This window comes from Sinohyriopsis cumingii, chromosome 8, assembly GCF_028554795.1.
Source record: "Sinohyriopsis cumingii isolate HCF-2022 chromosome 8, ASM2855479v2, whole genome shotgun sequence".
NCBI classification, from domain to species: domain Eukaryota; kingdom Metazoa; phylum Mollusca; class Bivalvia; order Unionida; family Unionidae; genus Sinohyriopsis; species Sinohyriopsis cumingii.
In genome coordinates this window covers 125,020,154-125,043,584 of record NC_142968.1, presented here as the reverse complement: position 1 = coordinate 125,043,584, position 23,431 = coordinate 125,020,154, and the positions used below count along the sequence as shown (strand labels likewise).

At 38.0% G+C, this 23,431-nt stretch overlaps 1 protein-coding gene across 3 annotated transcripts in view; it reads left to right on the top strand.

Moving 5' to 3' along the window:
• LOC149794578 (uncharacterized) overlaps positions 1-2,420 on the top strand; it is a 72,032-nt gene extending 69,612 nt beyond the window's left edge. For all 3 annotated transcript variants that reach the window (XM_089968863.1, XM_089968861.1, XM_089968862.1), the window contains one exon: positions 1,600-2,420. The gene's annotated coding sequence lies outside the window, so the exon portion shown is untranslated. The remainder of the gene's footprint in view (positions 1-1,599) is intronic.
• The last annotated feature ends 21,011 nt before the right edge of the window (positions 2,421-23,431 follow it).

The following is a 23,431-nucleotide window of genomic DNA, read 5'->3' as shown; positions in this document are numbered from 1 at the left end:
TTGTAATAACATTTTTCCAAATGGAATTACCTCTACTTTTATAACTATTCATTGGATCATAATATTGTCTGGGTTTGTTTCTACGTCAGCAAAGTGATTCTAGACAGATACACACGTTAATCGCATAATAAACAATTTCATGATGACAGAACAATTCAAATATCGGAAGACCAAGAAAATGTTCTGAGTAAAGTTAAGCAATCGTACAGGCGACGTTGCACATGTACCATAATATTTTCTGCAAGATTAGGACGTACTACACTATACAAAATATCATTTACCCAAGCTGCGTTACTTGCGCAAATAATAAAAATATTGCAAGAAGTACTTATAACCATGTTCTTCTCTCTACCACTACACTAGTCTCGTATACGTTTTTTCCAGTCACCATGCAATTACACAAAAGAACAAAATGCGAACAATAATTAAGGAAGTAAACATTATTTAGTCTTTAGGTCTGTTCATGTAGTCGAAATATTTAAGTTTTAGAGCACACTTGAGTGAGGTTACAGTGTCATTGTGTCTAGGATATATAGTCAATTCATCACACGTAGCTGGACCCTGATTCCCAAATGAACGTTGTCCATGATTTTGGTTTAGTAGTGATCACAATGCGAATGTGAGTGTCCGAATATGAACGTAAGTTTCTAGATGAGGTGTACACATTGATGAGGTGAACTATGTATATCGGACTGGGGCCAGTGCACCAAATGTAGCATAATGACTATATTTTGTGTTTGATTCTTAATCTACAGGGTAACAAGACATGTTTGCAGAGCAGGGTGGTGGGTGGTACTCGTGCTCTAATGATGATATGTGCTACCATGTTTGTACGTTATTGTAGTTTCTGTAGTAGATATCGAATCGAAGTAGATATTTATGAATCACAATAATACAATCTTGAAAGTACAATGGAATACGAATGTTTTTTCGTGGGATCAACCAAAAACAAACTGCGAATGGAGCTGATGCATCTCAGTTCCCGAGAGGCAGTCTTCACTATGTTCATTACACGTTGGTGTAATGAGAGTTTACTGTCGAGAGTGACATATCGATTTCAAAAGAACTATACATTTGGTGTTGATATTGCTGATACGTTTTATCGATCCGTCCTTGCGTTCTTTCTCAGTATCTGCAATTAAAGGATCAAATATAATTCTGACATTTTTTACATGAGAGGTTTCATTACATATAAGATTATTCGTAATACAGCGCAACAAAAGATGACCGTGCATAGAGTAATTCATCGTGATGGTTTATGAATCCTGACAGGTATTAAGCTTAGTTCTTTAAATTATGTGCCGACTGAACACGTGCATTCGTCTTTATATTATAGCTTATAGAATGTACCGTGTACGTCATAATAATAAATATTATTGTGTCATGTTTGGTCATGTATCACACACGCACACACACACACATATATACACATACATACATACATACATACATACATACATACACACACACACACACATATCTATCTATCTATCTATCTATCTATCTATCTATCTATATATATATATATATATATATATATATATATATATATATATATATATATATATATATATATATATATATATTTTGAAATTTCAGGAACCGGAAAAAGTTTGACATAATCCAACTTAGAACTTACTTGGTACACTTCACAGATAGTATTAGACTAAGCTTAAGCGAGAAACATCCACTGGTCTGAAACCAAATGATGGAAAGCTACAAAAAAGTGGGATACAATTAATAGTTCAAATAATCTAAAGACATGGAATAAGCTGCGCAACGTGGAAATGTCTGCAGTTGGAATTGGAAATTTTCATCAGAAAAACCAATGCACTGAGCTATCAAGGATACATATTACATCATTATCTTAAATTATTAAGATCATTTATTGAACTGCATAAAGAATGTTATCTAAAACGATTCATTTTGCATGTCGCTTAGTTCAAGAAACTGACAAACTGAAAACTATCAGTTGTAAAAGTTTTTTCTTTACCTTAAAAATGCAGTTTTATATGCGTATGTTTATGTATGTTATGTAGTCTATATTGTACTTGCAAGACGATATTAAACTTTGAGTTTTAAATGTTTCTAGAAACAAAATGATACTATTTGAAGTAACATAATTGAGGAGGAATACTGGAAATTAACATAAATGATCTTGTTCATATCAACGGATCCACCATATATTTATTTTTCTTGGATAGTGTATTGTTTTACGAGATTTGTATTCTATTATGTGTCAACCACAGCACATCGGATATTGCATAAAGATTTATTGAATCAATGTTATCAGTGATACTCATGTTAAAACATATTGACATGATATACATACATAAAGGCAAGGGTTAATGAGTGTTCTTGAATTGCCAATTGTGATGATTTTGTTAAATAAATTTTATCCTTGTTGAAAAAAAAATTAATTGTCGTTATTCGGGTTATCTTTGCCTCATTATTTGGATAATAATTTACAGGACTCTTGAAAAACAAATGATTGTAATAACCACACAAATTATGAAAGAATTGCGAAATATATTTGTCGGAAATGAAATCCAAAATGCAATAGACTTAAGCAGGTCTCCTATACAGTCTCTAAAATTGTATTTGACTATGTCTCTATCACAATTTAAATTGTCTCATTCTCTTGTGTGAACAACTAAAGAGTTCCATTCATGACATGCTCTATTTCATTAATCTTCCCCAGCAAGTTCTAAGTCTCCAGCATGTAATTTGTACATCTATACGTTATTGGTCCTCTAACTGTTTAAGTTATACTATAGTGGATTCTGCTCAACTGTTTAAATTTGCAAAATTTCCTAGTCTACGATTTTCAAGATTTATCTCCTTGTTGCATAGGACATTGACGATAGTGTGGGGTGCAACATGTACATTTCGCGTATTGTAAGACGGCGCTTTTCAAAGGCATATTAAAGCAACATATTTGATTTTAACTTGATGCTAATAGTTTCCAATTCAACCAATGGTTCATTCTTCATGCATATTATCTATCAAACAGTGTGCACTTTAACGTAGTTTTTTTTATTATCCAGCATTTATTTTACTATATAATACAAGAAGAATATCTGGCAGACACATTTCTGCAAATCAATGTTTGTTTATTTTGGTTTGTATCACGAATATCGACATATATTGATTTTCAACGTCATTTTACATTACATCTTTGTAGCTGCCGGGACAGCTTCTCTCTTCCAGTTACAATTGATGTTTAATGCAGTTCTCTTCCTAGCGTTATCTACCCGTTCCAGTATGCAATGCGCGCTTTAAGAGATATTTAATTACTTTTTATTTCATTTTCACCAGACCTTACTTCAATCAGGTATTGCACATTTACCTAAGCTGTATTTTGATGAACTCTTGTGGAATGTACCACGTATTCCACGGCATTAAACATAACAGCTTGTTAGCTCGTGTTTTATATTTTCCTTCGCCACAAGCCTTTTTGTTATCAACACGATCTCTGACACACACACGTATGTAAGAATCTGAAATCGGCTCACTCAAGTCACTAATTACTAACGCAAAGCTACAGAATGCATTGGCAGCGAGTCGCTTTGAAGGGCTTTTTTCGTATAAACCATTTCCCAGTTTATTTACACATATTATTCATGGGTGTAGTCGAGAAGAAAATTCATGGGTCTTTCAGACGAATTCATCATCTCTCCTTCCCACCGGGCTAGTCGGTTAAGAATGGAATTCCAACTCAACGATCAGCAGTTATCGACGAAGTTATTGATAATGCGATCATGAGTATAAAGCAGATGGGTAGGGGTGTTTACGGTCAAAACAGGAATATCAAATGCTTTCAGCATTCTTCCTATTTGGCTCATGCTATATTAGTTTATTCTTTTTGTGGCGGAACAGGTAGTATTAAAAAAAAAACGATTACCAATGGGTTGATCGTCCAGTTCACGCATATTTGAGACCTTTATCAATTCTCTTTAAAGGATAGCGAACAACAAGTGATCAGTAACACATATGACAAATATTTGGGCAATTCTTTTTAATACTAGATGCCCAAATCGAGTATGAGCTTGATCACTTCCTTACTGTATGTGCCAATATCGTCGTTCCTAAGGCTGCGGATAAAACATTTGTCCCATCCACAACCATGATCTACCTTGAAAACAAATTCGATTCCGTGAGAATGGAGATTTACATTCCCATGGACAAGGTAGAACAATGTAATAAACTCATACAGTTATGTGTGGCTGTAAATAAAATCACCCCTAAGGAGTTGAAATACATGATAGGTATTCTTAACTTTGAGTGCACAGTAGTTCAGGCTACACATCAACTTGACAATTGGCATCTCAAACCGAATCACCACACTAGAATACAAAATAGAGTCAAAGAAGGCTTAAGGGCCTGGTAAACCATTTTATCAGGCTTAACGGCAGATCTGTGCTCTTACCTGATATTTGGATAACTTACGACTCTTTGGACCTGTACATAGATGCCTAGGCCTCTGTTGGTTATGATGCGGTCCTAGATACACATTGTTTCTATCGACTTTGAGATAAAACATGGGCATATCAAAATATAACACTTTCAGGAGTGTACCCCATCATTTTGGCAGTTTAGGTCTGACGAGATCACTTATCTAATAAATGTTTATGTTTCCACACTCACAGTCTAGCATTATTTGAAATCATAAAAAAGCAGTCCTCTAAAGACACACAAATCATACATTTCATTCGAAAATTTGTACTCTGTTGCCTTAGATTAAATATCTTGTTCAAGGCAAAATATGTAATTCGTTTTCATGACCAACTCGCCGATGCTCTTGCTCGACAACAAGTTTCGAGTTTCCACGATATGGCCAGCTATGCGGATTCATACTCTCATTGCACTCCGCTTCTTCCAACTTTGCTCAGCTAGAATCTATGCTTGACCATTTGCTTAAATCCATCATCAGCTACTTAAAGCACATATAAGCGGGCTTGGACGCTATATATTAGATACATAGACACCTTGACAGAATTCTTACTCCAAATTTCAATAGCCAATCTTGCTCTTTCATAACGCGCTTAATCAACTAGAAATATACAGCATCTTCCATATCCAATTTTGTTTCTGCAGTAGGCTATGTACACAAACTTAATGGCTTCACACACCCTTTATCCTCTTTCCTTATTCAAAAACTCATTCAAATCATTCACAAAGCAAATCTCATAATGTACGTTTACCAATTGACAAAGATGTATGGATAAGCTTATAGGTCAATGTATGTCGGCCATGTTTACATTGGCTTTTTCTGCTTTTCTTAGGATATGAGAGATAACAGCGCAAACAATTGAACAACACAATACTAATTTGATACAATTATATCAGGTCACTTTTCTCACAAGCGTCTTTCAATCACTTTTCAACAATTCAAACACAGCTAGGGGCAATCATATCTTTTGTACGTTGCTGCCCACGAAAATCTTGTCACATGTCCGATAGCTCATTTACAATCGAACCTAACCCTTAGCGGTAATATTCCAGGACCCTTTTTTATGTACCAAATTGGGCAACCAGTTTCCAGAGAAGAATTTAGTACAGAACTTAGAAGAGCGCTTTGCTTTTGCGGCTTTGATTTCAGTCCCATAGGTTCAGAATCGGGACCGATACAGAGACGGCCAGACAAGGTTTCAGTGACAACCAAATAACGGAATTAGGCCCCTGGAAATTAGATGCATCTAAGAAATTCATAAGGTTAGGCAAAAGGGTCAAAGCTTTGTAATACTTAATTCCCTTTTCATAATGATCGCTATTCCGCAGTGTGTGCTATATTCTCTTTCGGGTCGTGTGGTTTCCGAATACCTGGATCCCTGGGCATCGAATATGCTTAGCTGGGGCGACATACAATCTATCCGGAATAATCTGTGTATACTTGCCCTTTCGACCGCCAGAGGCGTATGAGGATTTTCTACAAGCACCTGAAGACAGACAGCGCATTCATGAAGGATGCATATCCGCTTCAAAGTTTCTTCCTAAACCTAAATACATTCTGGATATAGCATAACTACCGGGGCGTATGAGTGTGCTCTACTACCCTAGCCCTACAGGATTCTCCGCTGAATATAACTTGGCTCTAATAGGTGCAATGCTGTCTTTATCGATATAAGTTTACCTTAGACTCTGCATGTTTGGGCAAAATATTTTTTGACTCTATGTTATAGGCCACTGCCCCGTTACCTGTGTATACTGCTTCTTCGAGGGACCAATCTTTCGATGCATGTATTATTGGACCTACAATAACCAGCTTTGGAATCTGGTATGCAATCGCTTTGATAGTGATCAACATTAACATTTTTGTTTTTACTTTTTTTCCTTGCCACACCCACCATTTGTGGCTGCCAGATATACAGTAGTCTCTATCTGCTGTACTTCTGCTTATGGCGGTTGCAGCCTCAGAATATTTCTTTGTAATACGGTATGTCTCATTGTTCCATTTCTTAACACTTTTATTATATAGACTTTGTACAAATAGTTATGTTATGCTGTAAATACATAACAAACGTTTGGTTCACTACGTAACATTCATGTTCAATACAAAGTCACGAAAGTGGCCAGAATCAAACACAACGTTGGTCTTTGTTTTAATTACGTATCCACAGACCTTTACTTTGAAATATTCGCACAACTGGATAGAGTCTTAATGCCTTACGTTATTCCCTGACAAAATAAAAAATGACATAGTTTTTGGAGAGTATTTTACTTTTGGTTTTCTTTACCTTCTCTCCGGACCTGCTTTCCTTTCTGAATTTTGAAAATGTCTACATTTGTAACTAAGTTTAAAACAATAATCTTGCGGAAAGAAACTAAGCAGAACATACAAGTTTACACAGATAAATGTGGTATTATATGCTCGCGTTTATCAAACCGCATCCAGGACACCACAAGACTGTACAAAAACGTTTACGAATAAAAGAGATAACCTTTTCTAATATAATTTGCAAAACCGGCTCTGTTTTCTTCATTTCCGTCCCAAAAATGAAAACAAAAAACACAAGAAAAAAAAAATCTAAAAAAATAAACTAGTTGGATATGGTCAAATTGGAATACGTTATCACCTCAGAAAATAACAGAAACATTGTTTCCAGAGAGTATTTTCTTTTGTGTTTCCTTTACCTTCTCTCCAGACATGTTTTGCTTTATGAATTTAAAAAATACGTCCCTCAATACGCATAGTAAAAAAGCAATCTAGCGGAAAGAAGCACAACATTACTTCGTTTATGACTATACATAAGAAATGGAGCTATATGCCAAGTTCGATAGAAAAGACACTTAGGACATTCGATTCATTTCCTATACGTCTACATATGTTATAAATAAAGCATGTATGGCATAGAGTATGAAAATTGTTGGGATGGGAATAGCTCATGTTTCACTGAAAATACTAGGCACATCATGACATGCTAAGCTAAGAGTGGCGATGAAAAATTAAGACATAAAAAAGTTCGATCATGCACTTATACTGTATAGCTGCCTCATTAACATTAGGGTGCGCTACAACAAAATTAAACTATTAATTATTTAAACAGAATTAAAACTTCTTTCTTTATGTGCCTAATGAAGGCATACATCTAACATTCATTATAAATATATACATATGTTTCCCTTGTCACCTTAAATTGATACCACAAGCAAACCACAAGTTTCATAAAGTCACACATTTTAAAAATATTTATTTTGCAAAAGGCACTTACTTCCCAATATGGTATTCGTTCTCTACAACGTACCGTCTGATATTTATTACAATATATTCTATGTCATAAGGTACATATATGTATATATATATATATAGAGAGAGAGAGAGAGAGAGAGAGAGAGGGAGAAAGAGAGAGAAAAGAGAGACAGAGAGGTAAAACTGTTAACGAATGTTATTATTAGTGAACAAATTTCCGACTGGTTACTATAAATAGTTAATCTTGGCTTGTCACAGTATTTCAGATCATTGAGAACAAATCGTATGAATAGTCGCATTAATGAGAATGTTTTTAATATTTGTAAACCGTCACGAATACGTACTGTCTAATATCATAATCAACCTGATTCTTAGAGAAAGTGATGTCACCTGATATACTAGTTTATTATTCAGGTATCAAATAGTGTTTTTGTTGGTTAAACTAAGCAGAGCCTACCTGTTTATACCATCTAAATCTACTTATACATCGCGCGGGTTTATCAACACTCCTGCACACAAGGTACATGAGGTATTTATTGATATTAGGAGAGTATGGCAACTTCGGTACGGCGCATTACTGCAAATCGCCAAAGCATATTCATTTCTACAATAGCCCCTCAACCACCAAAAGAGAAACGCTATAATAAGAGTTTTATACTTTCAAACACACATGCCAGTCGATTAAACAATGACTTGCACAAGGCTATCGATGTCTATAGAACTGACAAATATGTTCTGTGGCACTTACAAGGCGTGTATATATATATATATATATATATATATATATATATATATATATATATATATAGACGCCTGTACCGATTTAGACATTTAATCAGCACAAATTACGTAACTGTTCATTTTTAAAAGGTACTTTCTGCAGTATTACCTTAAATAAATGTATTAACCATATTTTGTTATTCATAAGTTTGGTTAAGTAGTTTTATGTTTGGGTATGTGTTTAATGGGACTGTCCATCTAGGAGCAGCGTTGAATAATATTTTTTAACCTCTCACTCTTTGGTATTTAAGCATGCAGCTAGAGTTAAATTGGAAAGTACACTATGATTATATATTCTCTTGACTCTCCGCGGCTTCAAAACAAGAGGCAACTATGTCTTGAGCATACCAGAAAAATACCAGTCTTGAATAGCTGGAAAGGTGGCGTAACAACACAGTGTTTATTAAAGATACATATAGGCCCAATATACAAACGCAATGGGAGAAAAGGTACATTTCTTTGAAAACTAATGTACTGAATTACTAAATGTATATTTTATTGAGTAAACTTCATGATTCGCTTAAGTGGCACCTATAACTTTCATGGCTGATCAACCGTTTTCAAATACAACGATCTCTTACCAAATACAATATATATGTTGATACAATTGCTGGGGTTCGCAAATACGAACATGAAAGGTATAAACAAGAGACACCTTACAAACTATATCGATGGCAAAAAATTGCATTAACATATCGAAGGCATTTATTTCCCAATATGGTTTTTGTTCGGTAGTATGCACCGTCTAATAATTATTTCAAGATCTTATATGCCATAATATATATATATATATATATATATATATATATATATATATATATATATATATATATATATATATATATATATATATATATATATATCTATATATATATATATATATATATATATATATATATATATATATATATATATATATATATAAAAAGGTACAACCATTAACAAATTGTATTATTAGTGAAGGAATTACCCACCGGTTACTATATATAGTATCTCTTGTCTTGTCAGCCTATTTCAGTAAAGAGACAAAAAATGACATATATAGTCGCATTATTGAGTATGATTCTAATATTTGTAAACCGTTATAGGCTTTTGTCGGTTAAACTAAGCAGAGCATATAAGCTGACACCGACTCAGTCTAGATTTATGTTGCGCCGGTTTATCAACACTCCTGACATTTCCATACGATGGCAAGTTTGGTACAGCGTATTATCTGCAAAATGCCAAGGCATATTCTAATGTACATCAGCCACCACAACAAGCAAAATAGAAATGCTATAATAAGACTTTAACACATACGTGGCAGTCGATTATACAATGATTTGTACAAGGCTATCCATGGCATATACAGGGCACACACACACACACACACACACACACACACACACATATATATATATATATATATATATATATATATATATATATATATATATATATATATACCTGTTCTGATTTGGACTCTGATATTAGCACAAATACTGTAAATGGTAATTTCTAGAAAGGTAATTTTCTTAGCACTACTTTAAATAAATTTATTTATTAGTTGTTTGTTGCTCTAATCATTTTTGGCATGTAGAAGTTTCGTTAAGTAGCTCTATTCTTGACTGTGTCTGTAATGGGAATGCCCGTCTAGGAAGAGCATTTGTTGTTAATATCCTTATCGTCCCCCTTTTCCTCAGTATTTAAGTATGCAACTAGAGTTAAATTAGTAAGTACACTTATACTATTATTATTTCTTCTCTATATTCTCTGCGCCTTCAAAACACGAGGAAACGTCATCTGGAAAGTACCAACACAAAAAAAACAAAAAAAACAACCTTACTAGTAGTGAATGAGGACGATATAAGGACAATGGGAATTAGCATTTTTAGAAGACCCCTATGGATGATATACGGACAAGATTTTTCAGACTCCCCTGGGACGATATACGAAGAATGGGAATTTAACATGGGGAATATTGGGACCGTATACGGACATGGAAATGAGGACAATTTGTAAACGACCAATAGGCGGAGAGGGTAAACAAAGACAGCAGAGACATAGACATATATAACACATACATATATTGATGAACATCAATCTATCACACATAAACTATAAAATCGACTTAAAACATTTTAGGCAATATAAAAATATCTTTGGAGGCAAATCTGAAATATACAATCGACTATAAAATTTTGTAGACAAAGAGAACAAATATATCTTCGAGGCATATGAGTGGTCCTAAAAATGGCCTTTGGGTTTCTGATGCTTGTTCTTCTAGTTTGCTCTTTTCATCCACCATCGTTTTTATTTTTATATCGATGTGGTCTTTTTCGTTTCTTTTTAATTTTTTCCCTCCTCCTGTCTTTCCTGCTTTTTTTCCCTTTCTTCCTTTCATTTTCTTCTTCCCTTTTATTGTGTTATTCCACTCTCTCATCCTCTGTATGTCCTTTTCATCCTCCTTCTCCTCCTTTTCTTCTTTAATCATTTGTCTCAGTTGTTCCTTAGTCTTTTATACATTGTCCATTTCCATTTTCAAAATATGTGGACCATAGGCACCATTCTCTATTCTCACTATTAGCACTTCTGCAATGCCTATTGTATCCACCATTTCCTTTAATTTCAACATCTTCTGCATATTGTTGTTTGCAATCTTTTCAGGTTCAAGCACAGACGTGAATGAAAACATGAAAAAGAAACAGCAAATATACTATCCACATAGAGGGAAGATAAAAAACATACCCCAAATATACTATCCACACAAACGTACGCGAATGAATACAAACACACACTCTACTATCCAAACAAACGTACGCGAACGCATACTAACACACACTCTAATATCCGCACTTACTTACGCGAACGCATGCAAACACAACCTATACTATCCACACAAACGTAAGGGAATGCATACAAACACAATATCTACTATCCACACAAATTTACGCGAACGAATGCAAACACACACTCAACTATCCACACAAACGTGCGAGAATGCATACAAACACACACACACACACACACACACACGCACATCAGGAAAGGTGTGAGTATTTATAATCACACTACTCCACATATACACCAATTGACAATTTGATTAGTCTCTTTTCTAAAGATCTGGGTAGCCCTTGGAGGGCTGCTTTTTATAACTCCAGATGCACCAGGTTAATGCTGGCACCTCCGAGGCCAGGCACCACATATATATCGTCTGCTCCAGTATTGCTCCCATTTGATGCGTGTGGTTGGGAACGCAGAAGGACGTTGATTTGCTTGACTATCCCATTCCTTCGTTTGAGGGATAGTGAAGACTTGTTGTTGTTCCCTCTGCCTCCTGTGGACGCTATACTAGTTAGTGTGGACGTGGCTGTGGTTGACGTTGCTGTGGTGTTGCTGATAATGGTTGGGGAAGCATCCTCACCTCAGGCTACACCTCACACAAAGGTCTCAGCATGAGGATCTCTCTCATTTTCCTTCTCCTCTTCATTCTTGTTTTCCTCTTCCTCCTCCTCTATCCTGGCACTTTCTGCTATGGCCTCTATAGCCACCTATTCGAAAATGCGCCTTTCATACTCCAGATGCATCTGAAGCTCTAAGAGTTTGGTAATTCTGCTAATAGTATCTTCAAGTTGATGAATCAACGTTGGGTAGCCAGTCTGACGAATGCTTTTGCTTTATATTTGTGAAACGCGGATGTGAAGGAAAACATTCCCCTGATTCCAAAACTTACAAGACTCATATTATTATCCATCACAAAAACATGGAACGCAAGGACCTAAAAGAAATACTCATTCACTGTTTTACCTATAATCATTAATTACAAACACAAACACACAGGCTATTTGACAAACTACGGACACGAAGTGCTTATGGACACACCTATATTGTTTACATAAAACAAAAAGAAACGAAGTGCTTATAGACACAGTTCTATTTTTGGTAAGTACAGGCAAACAGAAATACACAAATATTTGCCAATTGAACTAGTATGTCTTTTCTAGAGTATTGGTGTAGCCCTGAAAAGGGCTGTTTTTGTTGACGTGGATTATGGCTATATTTTATCGTCTAAGATTGCGTTCCCGTCTGGTCTCAGGCTTACCCACATGATAGATTATGCTTCTTTGGAAAGAGAAGAAAACCCTTTCGTGTCCACACGGAGTCGACGAAACCTCTGTATGATCCCTGCTGCTGCTCTCTCCGCTTCTGAAGTTTGTACTTCTCTGTCCATTCTTCTTTGTCCTTCTTGATTTCCTCTCTGAAGACCTCTTATAACAGGTGTTCTGCTACTTTCAGCATCTTGATATTCTCTATATCTTCAGGTTTGAGTATCAGGCTTTGCCTGACACGATGCAAATGCACGTGGGTTTAGTTTAGTTTAGCTAAATTAGAAGGCATCTTCACAGATGGACGAGTCAACCATGGATGGTCAGACTGTTTGTTGGTTCGTTTGATTTAGGCTGCATTCATCCACCGGGGCATGCGGGACCGTTTAATGCCCCCACAGGGAACTGATTACATTTTTCGAGGGGGACGGGATAGTTCCGCTTCTCCCAACGCTTTAATGCACACACCGTGTGCTGGTTGAATAGTCCTTTTTTGAGACATTGTTGTCTCACGGGACATGTGTTGAGTGGGAATTGACCCACTAGCACTCACCTGGGAACAAGATGTCCTGCAGAGGCAGGGATTGTCGGACTGGATGGGAGGAAGTCGCCTTACATCCGGGATCATTTGTTTGCGTCCCAATTGTTCCGAAAGGTAAATGGTATCGTCCTGTCGTAATTATAATTTGGAAAACTTTATTTGTGCTGTTTGTAGTAGTACAGGTGTCATAGTGGATCTACGTAAGATATTGTATAGGGAATTTGTTTGGAAAGTTAATAGTTAGGGAACCTTACTTAGAATGTATAGTCTTCCACATTGTGCGATGGACCTGATGGCTGTTTTTTAGCCACCTTGTATGACGAATTTTTGGGGTCCATTATCAAAATGACTAATTAAATTTTTTGCCACTTCGTGCGGCTGGGCTTGATGGCTTTGGGGTGGTTTTCAATCGGGGTTGTTCCACCCGTTTACCATTCACATTCGAGGTCGTGGGGGTTGATCTCTTTGTCAGCTGATTTGAAGGAGTGTAGTTTGGGTTGGGGTTACTTTGACAAACGGATACTGTTTCCTCTTCCTGCTGTGTGTTTTGAAGGCTGGTTTGAACGTTGGAGTTTGGGTATGTTAAATTAAGTTCCATAATGATTCGTATGATTTCTTTTACTTTCTTGGTGTATGGACAGACTGAATCTGAATCTGAATATAATTAAGGTCGCTTAAGCAAACTAAGTGGTTTTGCGACTTGTTAATTCCTGATGACCAGGATATTTAATTGATCGGGGTTGTAGGAATGGAGCCACTACAATCCAGCGTGTATATGTGATTGTCACACATCTTAATTATGATGTCTGGATGAGGCAAGGGAGGAAAGACATCTTCAGTACAAACCCGACGCCACAGCGAAGCCAGAAACGCCACTAGAAACGCCAAAGGCCTATTTTAACCAAATTTAGTCCAGTTGTACGATTGGACAATAAAGATATGTTCCAATGTTGTGTAAGCCATTTGTGTAATTAACCTAATCAACTGAGTTTTGTAATTTTATTTATCATTATTTATAATAGTTGGAATTTTGTGTACAGAGTGTCCTCAGGTTATGAGGAAAACAAAGCGCCAATCAGCTGGGAGTTAGTCACCCAATTATTTTTGAGTCTCGAATTTTGAGCTGAAGTTGTTAATTTTGAAGGTGGTGTGGAAAGGATCATGTCTGATTAGGGCCACATAAAATAGAATAATCCGAAAGAAGTCATCAATAGCCAAAGGAAAACCCCCATGTTTAAAGGCAATTGTAGAAGTCGTTGTTCTTGTTGTTTTCTTTCCACTCTTCTTGGTTGATTTTAGGGTTGTTACTGCATCGGATTTAGGTTGATTGTTGTTGACTTGACTCACAGGTCGCTTCAGGCTTGATGATTGACGATCTTTATTCGTTGATATTGTGCTCTACTTCTTTGCTGCTTGTTGCAACGATAATTATTATTTTCGAATAGACCATTGCGCCCCCACCCCCACTTTTTGTTTATTTTCTTTTTTTGTGAGCAATTGGTCTGAGGTAATTGCTGAGGGGCCATTACATGTGTGATGTGTTAATAGATTATCGTTTTTGTGTATGTTTATTTTGGTTCCACCTTGTGCGGAGGGGCCTGATGTCTGGGCTTGTGTCCCCTTATAATTCTTAATTTTAGAGGGTAGTATTTACTAGTGGTTGTGATGTATTTCCCATGGGGTCTGAAAGCGGGGTTGGCCACCTTATAAGCTTTGATTTATGGGGTTGATTAAATTGTAATGTTCTGATGTTGTGTTCAGATCATGGTTAGTGCAAATGTTGTTATGGTTAGTTTGTTAGCCCTATGTATCAGGGTGGGAGAAGAGAAACCGAAAAAAAATCCTTCCCTTTTTCTTTCGGTTTCTCCTATTAAGTATATGTTTGTTTGTATTAGGTTATGATTGTTCTGATTTATTTTTATGTTTGAGAATACGGGTGCCCTTGCTGAATACTGAAGTACCTATGGACTTATCAAAGGCGCCCGTTCTCTCTGGTTAAGACCTAGGTTATAACCGGCCCGACCTTACTGGGTTAGCTCTTTAACTAGCATCATCCTGTTTTTATCTTGCTGCTTTAACTCCAGGGTTCGAGCGCGGCTTTCACCCTTTTATATGTCTTCTGTTGTCAAGGTTTGTTGTATTTATCGATTTGTTTTAAGTATAATATTATGTTTTTATATGTTTTTTCTATATTGGTTTTTAGCTTGCTGTCTAGGAAGTCTGGATATTTAAAAGATGATGCAATCTATTTTTGGTATGTCTGAAATTCTTTGGGCGTGATATCTGGGACAATTGTTGAAGAAATGGTTCAGAGTTTCTCTTGCAGTCCATTGAGGGCAGTTTGTATTGATATTTAGTCCATTAATGAGATGTCTCCCAAAACTTCCCTTAAGCAGGGGTTTTCCCGTTCTTATTCTATTAATAAGTTTAATGTCGGGACTTTCTAGGCTCTTTAGTAACGTGATGTTCCTAGTGACATTTATCTGCCATTCATACAGGTGTCTGCCCTTGGTGGTATCCTCCTATGGCTGTTGCAATTTGTTGTTGATTTTATATTCGACAATATATTTCCTGCACACTATACTGTATAGGCACTACTGTGTTATTAATGAGGCTGGATTTTGCGTTTAGGTCTGCTGTATCATTCTCTGGTAAGTTGATATGTGATGGTACCCAGAAGAAATGATAACAAATTATTGTGCAGTTTGGGTTTATATCCATTTAAGTGCCTCCTTTACTGCCCAGAATTCAGCCGTGTAGATTGAGCACTCATTTTGGAGCCTATCCCGCAATTCAATATGGTGCTCCGGCATGACCACGGCCGCTCCCGTTCTGTTTAGTTCTTTCGATTCGGATCCATCCGGATAGATTTTGATATGCGTTGGATTTGTTTCGGCGATGAACTTTTGAGCTTTCGCTAGGATTCCTAATGGGTTATGAAGTTTGGATCCAAGCTTTTGGACGGATAGGCTGATGTTCGGTTGCTGTTTTCCATTGGGTGGGATCCGTTAGTTGGAGTTGTTCTGCTTGTATCCCAGCTTGTCATAGTTATTCACATAGTGTGTGAACCATTTTAGCTGCGGAGGGATTCGAGACAAGTTTTGTCCTAAATGGGGTCTTGCGTTTATTATGGTTTTCATCGGGTTGTTTTCCTTGTGAATTGAATTCCTGGTGGCATACATGAGAATTTGCTTCTCCCGTCTTAGGTGTAAGGGAAGATCCCCTGTTATGAACTGTAATTCTTTTATTGAGATGTTGGGCAGAGTGCCTGTGCAACGCCTTAGCGCTTTATATTGGATGTTGTCTAATTTGTGGAGTAGATTGGTATCTGCCGACGCGTATACTTGGCAGCCGTAGTCAAGTTTGGCCCCAATTAGTGACATGTAGAGCATTAGCATGGTTTGTTGATCCGCTCCCCATGTTGTTCCCCTTATGTTTTTCAGCAGATTCAGGTCTTGGCTACATTTTGTTTATGAGACTGGTTAGATGTGGACTCTGTGTGAGATGTTCATCTAATAGCATCCCCAAAAAGTAGGCGTCTTTGACATAGGTTATTGGGGTATTTTGTAGGTTTACTTTGGGAGAAACTTTGCTGCGTTTGTTGGGTGGGGAGTAAAGCATTCCTATTGCCTTAGTATTTGATAAATTAAATCCCCAGTTGTTTGCCCATGTGCCGATAGCATTTAGGTTTTGTTGCAGTTGGGTAATGGTGTTCTGGCTGTTTGAGTTTTCCAAATTCCACTATCATCCGCGAACTATGATAAGTCTATCTGTTATGTATCGTTACATGTGCTGACTTCGTTAGTCATGATGTTGAGAAGAGTGGGGCTAATCACACTTCCCTGTGGTGTTCCATTGTCCAATGTATATGTTTCAGAGTGACCGTTCCCTACTCTAGTTTTAATTTGTCTCCCTGTTAGAAAGTTGGAGATTCAGCGATACATGCGACCTGTTATGCCGCTTTGTTTCTCAGAGATAAAATAGTGTTGTTCTAGATGATGTTTGAATCGGTTGTTTATCATCTTCTCCATGATTTTACACATGGTGTTGGTCAGGGAGATTGGTCGGTATGAACTGATATTTCTGGGATCTTTTGCAGGTTTGAGTAGAGCACTAACATCGGCTTGTTTCCATGATGTTGGGATGTTTCCAGTTTGACATATCAGGTTAATCAGACTGAGTATTATTGCCTTCATGTTAGCGGGTAGATGTTTGTAGATATTATAACCTAGTTGGTCTTCGCCTGGGCATGTAGACTTTTTGTTGTGTAGTGCTTTTCTCCTTTCATTTACGCTAAAGTGATCATTAAGGTGTGTCATCGATGTTTAGTTGGTCTTTGAATAGATGAGGGAAGTCATTATCCAGGGCATGTCGTTGTTGTATAATTTTTTTTTGTAAATGATTGTTGTTACTGCTGCAGTTTTCAAAATGTAGTGCCAGTTGTTCGGCTGTGTCTTTGTTATTGTCAGCTCCGGATATTGTTGGTAGTGATATTGGGAATGTTCCTATCGTTGCCTTAACTTTTGCCCAAACTTGTTTAGAGCTGCTGCTGTGGTTAAGTGTGGAACAGTATTTGCCACATGAGTTGGGTTTTGCCTCCTTTAGTATGGTCCGAGTTATGGACTCTTTGTGTTTGTAACCTAAAATGTCAGTAGGTAATTTTGTGTGTTTGCATCGATTTAGAGCTTTCTTTTTTCCTTGATTGTTTAACGGCATTCCTCTGTTCACCATGGTAGGGGAGTTTTATACATATTGCCATTCGTCTTAGGTATGCTGTTTGATGCATCCTTATTGACTGCCTGAGTTATATCATTGTAGTAGCGGTTGATGTCATTGTTCTGTAGATCTTCCAATTGTATCTTGCCCAGTATTCGTTTAAATGAGTTCCAATCAGCTTTTTCTGTTTTCCATCTTGGCGTGCGTTTTGGTTATTCTTTTGCACTTTGTGTGTAGACTGTAATACATATTGGGAAGTGGTCGCCTCCGAGCGTGCTATGTTGAAGTACTTCTAATTCGCTGATGAGAGCTATGCTAGGTGTGGTAATTGTCAAATCGATTGGCATTAATTTTCCGGTACTTGGGTCCAGTCTGGTGGGAGTACCAGTGTTTAGAATAACTAGTTGGTGTTCCATGACGTATTTGTCTAGATTTTTCCCTCTAGTATCTACATGATCACTTCCCCATTCCATATTACGCGCGTTGGACAGAAGAACTACGATGGTGATGATCTGCACTTCCTTGAGGGGATATCTTTGAGTGTTCAGGAGCACAAAAACACTTATTTCCATTCTTTACTGCAGGTCTTGTTTATACTGGATTGCTTCGCCACTGATTGTCTTTACGTCATATCACTGATAAAGGTAGTGGCATGGTAGTCTGTTTATATATCCTCTTTGTTCGGAAGCAATAAATGTACTTTCTGTACAGAGATGATCTTACTCCAGTAGCAAACCATAATGTTTCAGTCACTAACATGCACAGTACACGCTGTTCAGAAGTTTCCTCTTGAACTAAGTTTGCTTTTCGTAAAATAAATTTGTAATCCTCTTACTCTTCCTCTGGAATTCGTTGCAGTATGTCTACTTCGTAATAAAAGAATCACTCACAACAATCCAATCCTTTTTGTAGTTATTCAATGTCTGACCAATGGAACATTTTCATCTGAATCAGTCCTCTTATAGCATTTAGGTACCAGAAGTTGAAGCATCGATGACGTAACGGATGCAGTTGTTCTAGGGGTTCAACTTCCATTTTGACCAACTCTCGGTAAATGTGTTCTCTTAACTCTAGAGGCAAACCACAAATGTATCAATTATCATGTCAGTCAGTATTTATACCCATGTTGGGGTTACTTCTAATTATCCTTATTGTATTTAAAATGTTCTGATAGAGCGAAAGTAATGTACATAATGAGTAATTTCTGACCACTCAGTTGAGTGTAATGGTCAAGAATGGTAATAAAATCTTCTGACGTAAACGGTCTAAAGCGGAATAATTGGATGAACGCAGACTTGATCCAGAAAAATCTGACGAGTTTGTTGACTTTGTCCATTTCCTCTTGTGAATTTCTCGACACAAAAGTTCCTCAGTTGCCAATTGATATTTTGCTCTGGCAAGTCCTTGCCAAACTTCCTTGCAGATGTTCTCTTGAAATTCGTTTGGTAATCCTTGAATATTATTTTTTAAATGGGGTTTAAATACTTGTCTATGTATTGTCCAACCAAGCTGTTTCTTAAACGATATGGTATGCATCTTCGTTGACTAAGGTCCCACTAAAGGTAGGTAGTGACAACGCGGAGACCATCGAGCTTGTTCCGAATCTTTTTTATCCTACTCGTGAAGCACTTGACTTCATCCCCTGCGCCCAAGTAGATAAATCCAGCTCTGGCGAATCCTTCGGGGGTAGGTCCTTGCAGTTGTTTAGGCCATTTTTCTTTGAAGGTTTGGAATCGACTTTCAATGTTGCTGTATTCAGGCAAACGCACAGGGAACGAATATTTGTCTTTCACAGGCTCATTTCGATGACGGTACGGTGAAATCCGCATGAGTTTACTTAGGGCTGGATGACATTCGTAGGGTGGTAGCTGCATGGTGCCATGTGGAGGTTAACATCCACCATGAAAACCAGTAAAGAGTCCACAATAACGAGTGCCATCGCTTTCGCATCAGCCAGGTTTGACACGCACAGCATCACTTTAAACCGTAGGTATGGTACTAGTAATCATAGCAAAGTTCCCATGATGTTCCGCTGAAATATTCATAGCAAAGTTCCCATCATATGGTACTGAATGAGTGACGTCGCAGCTTACGGCATCCCAGGAATCGCATGGCACAGCATAACACTCGAGTTCTCTCTCGCTTGATACTTGTTGTTTAAAGGATTCATCTTTCGCGCTTGGTTTTGGTTGTTGCAATGAACTATCGGTCTTTTACGTTGTCCCTTTTTATACTACTTTCTCTAAGGTACCCTCATATCCGTACCGTACTGTAGTGGGTCCAAAGGCTATATAAAGGTTAAGACAGTGGGGAGAATATTGAGAATGTCCCAGAATAGCTGAATCTGTATATTTACATCGATCTATTCGCAACTTTAGACCACTACTGAAACATTGTACTTTGTATCCGAATCCTGTCTCAGGTCCCAGGTACACAAATTCTGTTCTAGCTGAAACATTCGCAGTAGGTAATCCTTTTCTCTCTGGGGGCCATTTTGTAAACGTTTCCAGTCGCCTGGCGCAAATATGTCAGCCAGACAAGAAGACAGGAAAATGGTATGGTTCTCAATGGGTGTCTTGTTGGTGGGTATCGTCTTGGAACCATTTTTTATACCGGCACGTCCATACGTTAAAGCGAAGTAATTGAGAAGCTGCACTCGCTTGTGGCACACCATTTGATATACTTTTGTTTTAAAGGCCGACTGAAAATTTGGTGTGTGACTTATCGTACAATCTTGGAGGTTGGTAGGTGGCCACTTTAAAATCTTGATCCTTTTCAGACTGCAAGGCTTCTTTCCATACGCTAAATTTCACTGATGCGATAATTGAGAGTCATTTTTTTTTTCTCACTTTACCCTCGGTGTGCACTTCTCCTTGTTTGTTCCGGTATTCGCAACCGTAAGGTTTAGGTCCACCACTAGGAAAACCTAAAATCTTTTTATCAGGGTACTTTTCCTTCCAGGCTAATAAACGGTCTCCTTCGATATCAGAGTAACATTGACCCTGACCATCGATGTAGATGCAACTGTCCGTGTCAAAATACAACACACGATCTCCTCACAGTTCTAAAACTTCGTACAAATTTAAGCGAGCATGGGCGGCCATGTAGGCCGCAATGGTGACATTTCCAAATTCTTCGGCTTATACAAATTCCAGTGTTTCTTCGTAATTGACTAAGATCAAGTTTTCAGAAAGGACGTCCAAGTATTTCATGTGTTTGGTTTTGTCGTGAATCATTTGGAGGTAACGGGAGGTTTCGGACAAATACTCCGACTTTTGTAAACACGGTCGTTGTACCATTTTGCCCCAAAAACAATTCAACATCACTGTGGCAAACGATCTCCTTCCTTCGTTTTTCTCGATGTGGTCTAAAGTGAATCATTTCTGCTCCCATTATTTCTCTTTGAATTTCTTTTGATCTTCGGGAGTCTGGCACCAGGAAGGAGGGTAGCAGGTGGCTTCTTGTTCTAGTTTCAAAAAGGCATCCACGTAGTCCGCGAAAATGCCTTTCTGAGTCTCGTTGGCCTTGTATTCTTTTTCTGTCTAGGGAAAGTGGTAAATTTCGTACACTTCTAACCGGTGGTATCCCAGATCCAGAGCTTTAAATAATTCCACGCTGACCCACGTTCCTGTCAAGGCGCGTTCGTCCTGGATGTGCTGACAAGGCTTGTCTTGATTGCACGTTTCGGCAAAAGTCCGGCAAGGGAACTGAAGTTTGCTTTGTCAATAGGCAAAACAGGATGGTACAAGTCCGTGTTAGGCAAGACTTTGCGCTTAATCAATCCTTAGTTTTGTCGACTGTTTTCAGGGTCAGTGTGTTTCGTCAGCAATCGTGGATGTCCTACGGAAACGTTACACTATTTGCATACGAATACACGTCCAAGTATTTGATTTCCTCTCTTTTTCTTCGTCCGCGTGTTACAGCAAACAAGTGGTATTCGTCCATCCTTCTTACAAACAGTCCCGTGGGTTTATAGGGTCCACCAGCTTGTAACATTCCACGATGCGTTTAAACTCGGGATCGGTTTTCAAACGGTTATCCTACTCGTGTTCCAACATTTCTACATTCCTTGCTGTTCTAACTTAAGCGCCGCTAAAACGTGTCCTGGTTCATGTCTTCCATGGTTCGATTTTTAGTGCCACGTTGAGGGTAGCATAGGAGACATCCGTAAAATAAGCATCTGTTAAACTCGTACACGATCTTGATATTTTCTAAGTCCAGCCGTCCACCTAGTACGTTCCGATAATCTTTTTGCTTCCACCGTTTCGGGCATGTTTGATCCATTTGTCTTCATTGTCAAACAGGTTAGGTAACCAACGCATGGCTTTGACCGAGTGTTGACGTTTGACAAACGTGGTAGGTTGAGGACTTATGACATCCAGGTCGTTTCCGGGCTTGAATCGTCGGTGTTTCACTATGGAACACGCTTTGGCAAAGGTACAGGCTTCTTTCAAAGGATCGATCCCTCCGTGCTTCATAAATATTTCTCGAAATTTTCAACAGCGACGCCGCAAAATGTCCATGTCGGAACGACAATACTTTAACATTTTTTCCTTAAAATCGAAGGAGTCCGAGGCGTGAGTCTGGTATCAGGCGTAAAAAGCTTCTCGTGGTGCACATGTTGTCGGGGTCGTAGTAGTAAGCCTCAGGCAAATGGTGTAGAACGACGTGTTGACTAGCTTCGGTATTGAAAAAGTGCGGAAATAACCTTTGGCCCTTTCTCTCGTTCCAATCGATTTAGGCATTCGGCTCAATGGCATGGCCAAGTAACTCATCGAATCTTTAAACTGCACTTGTTCCACTTGCATGGAAATGATTTTGGCTTCGTTCAAAGTCACTTTAAAACGTCCCGGTCTTTGTTCCGTATGATATCTCAAAAGAAAATGTCCATCTTATCCCGAGAAATTGCGCGCCATCACCGTTGCATGGCGATGATAATCTCCGTAATGTTCGATGTCCTCTTGGCTCCACGTGTCGTTGATAGGGTCTAAGATCCATCGGGCGAAATCGGCTAGAGTGTTCTTTCCCCGAAATATTTTTTACGCCGTTCAGGAATCTTGCTGCAGTAAGTACAACGACTAAAGATATGTTCTTGGATGCACTTCTCTCACGCTCGGTGAGCCAAGCAGAACTTAGAAATTTGAATGATAGTCTCTTGCATGCATTCGAAATCGAAAAAGACAAAATTCCCATTCTTTGTCTTCCTCTTGATGTTTGGAATGGTATTTTTAAAGGAAGCATTCGTGTAACAAGTCCACGATTTGGTGATAAATTTGATATCGTTTCTTTCCTGAACATACGTGTGCCCTGGTACGGTTGGTTCGTAGGCCTTGGTTACAACTAGGGCACAATCTGAACAGTTGACAAGCACTTCTTTTCTGTGAACCTTGAGTATTCAGATGTTGTTGCTAACAGCAGGGCTGACAACAGAGCGCTGATAAGCAGGGTAATGCACCCGTTCTTGTCCTTCGTCCAGACAGGGTTGAGAGGCCAAACATCCTGAGCATTTCGTTCCACAATGATTGTGGCGATTTCGATTGTTATAGCCATCGTCAAATTTCTCACAATAATAACCGTATCCCAGGAATGCGGTGATACTGGTGATGGCATCGAAATGTT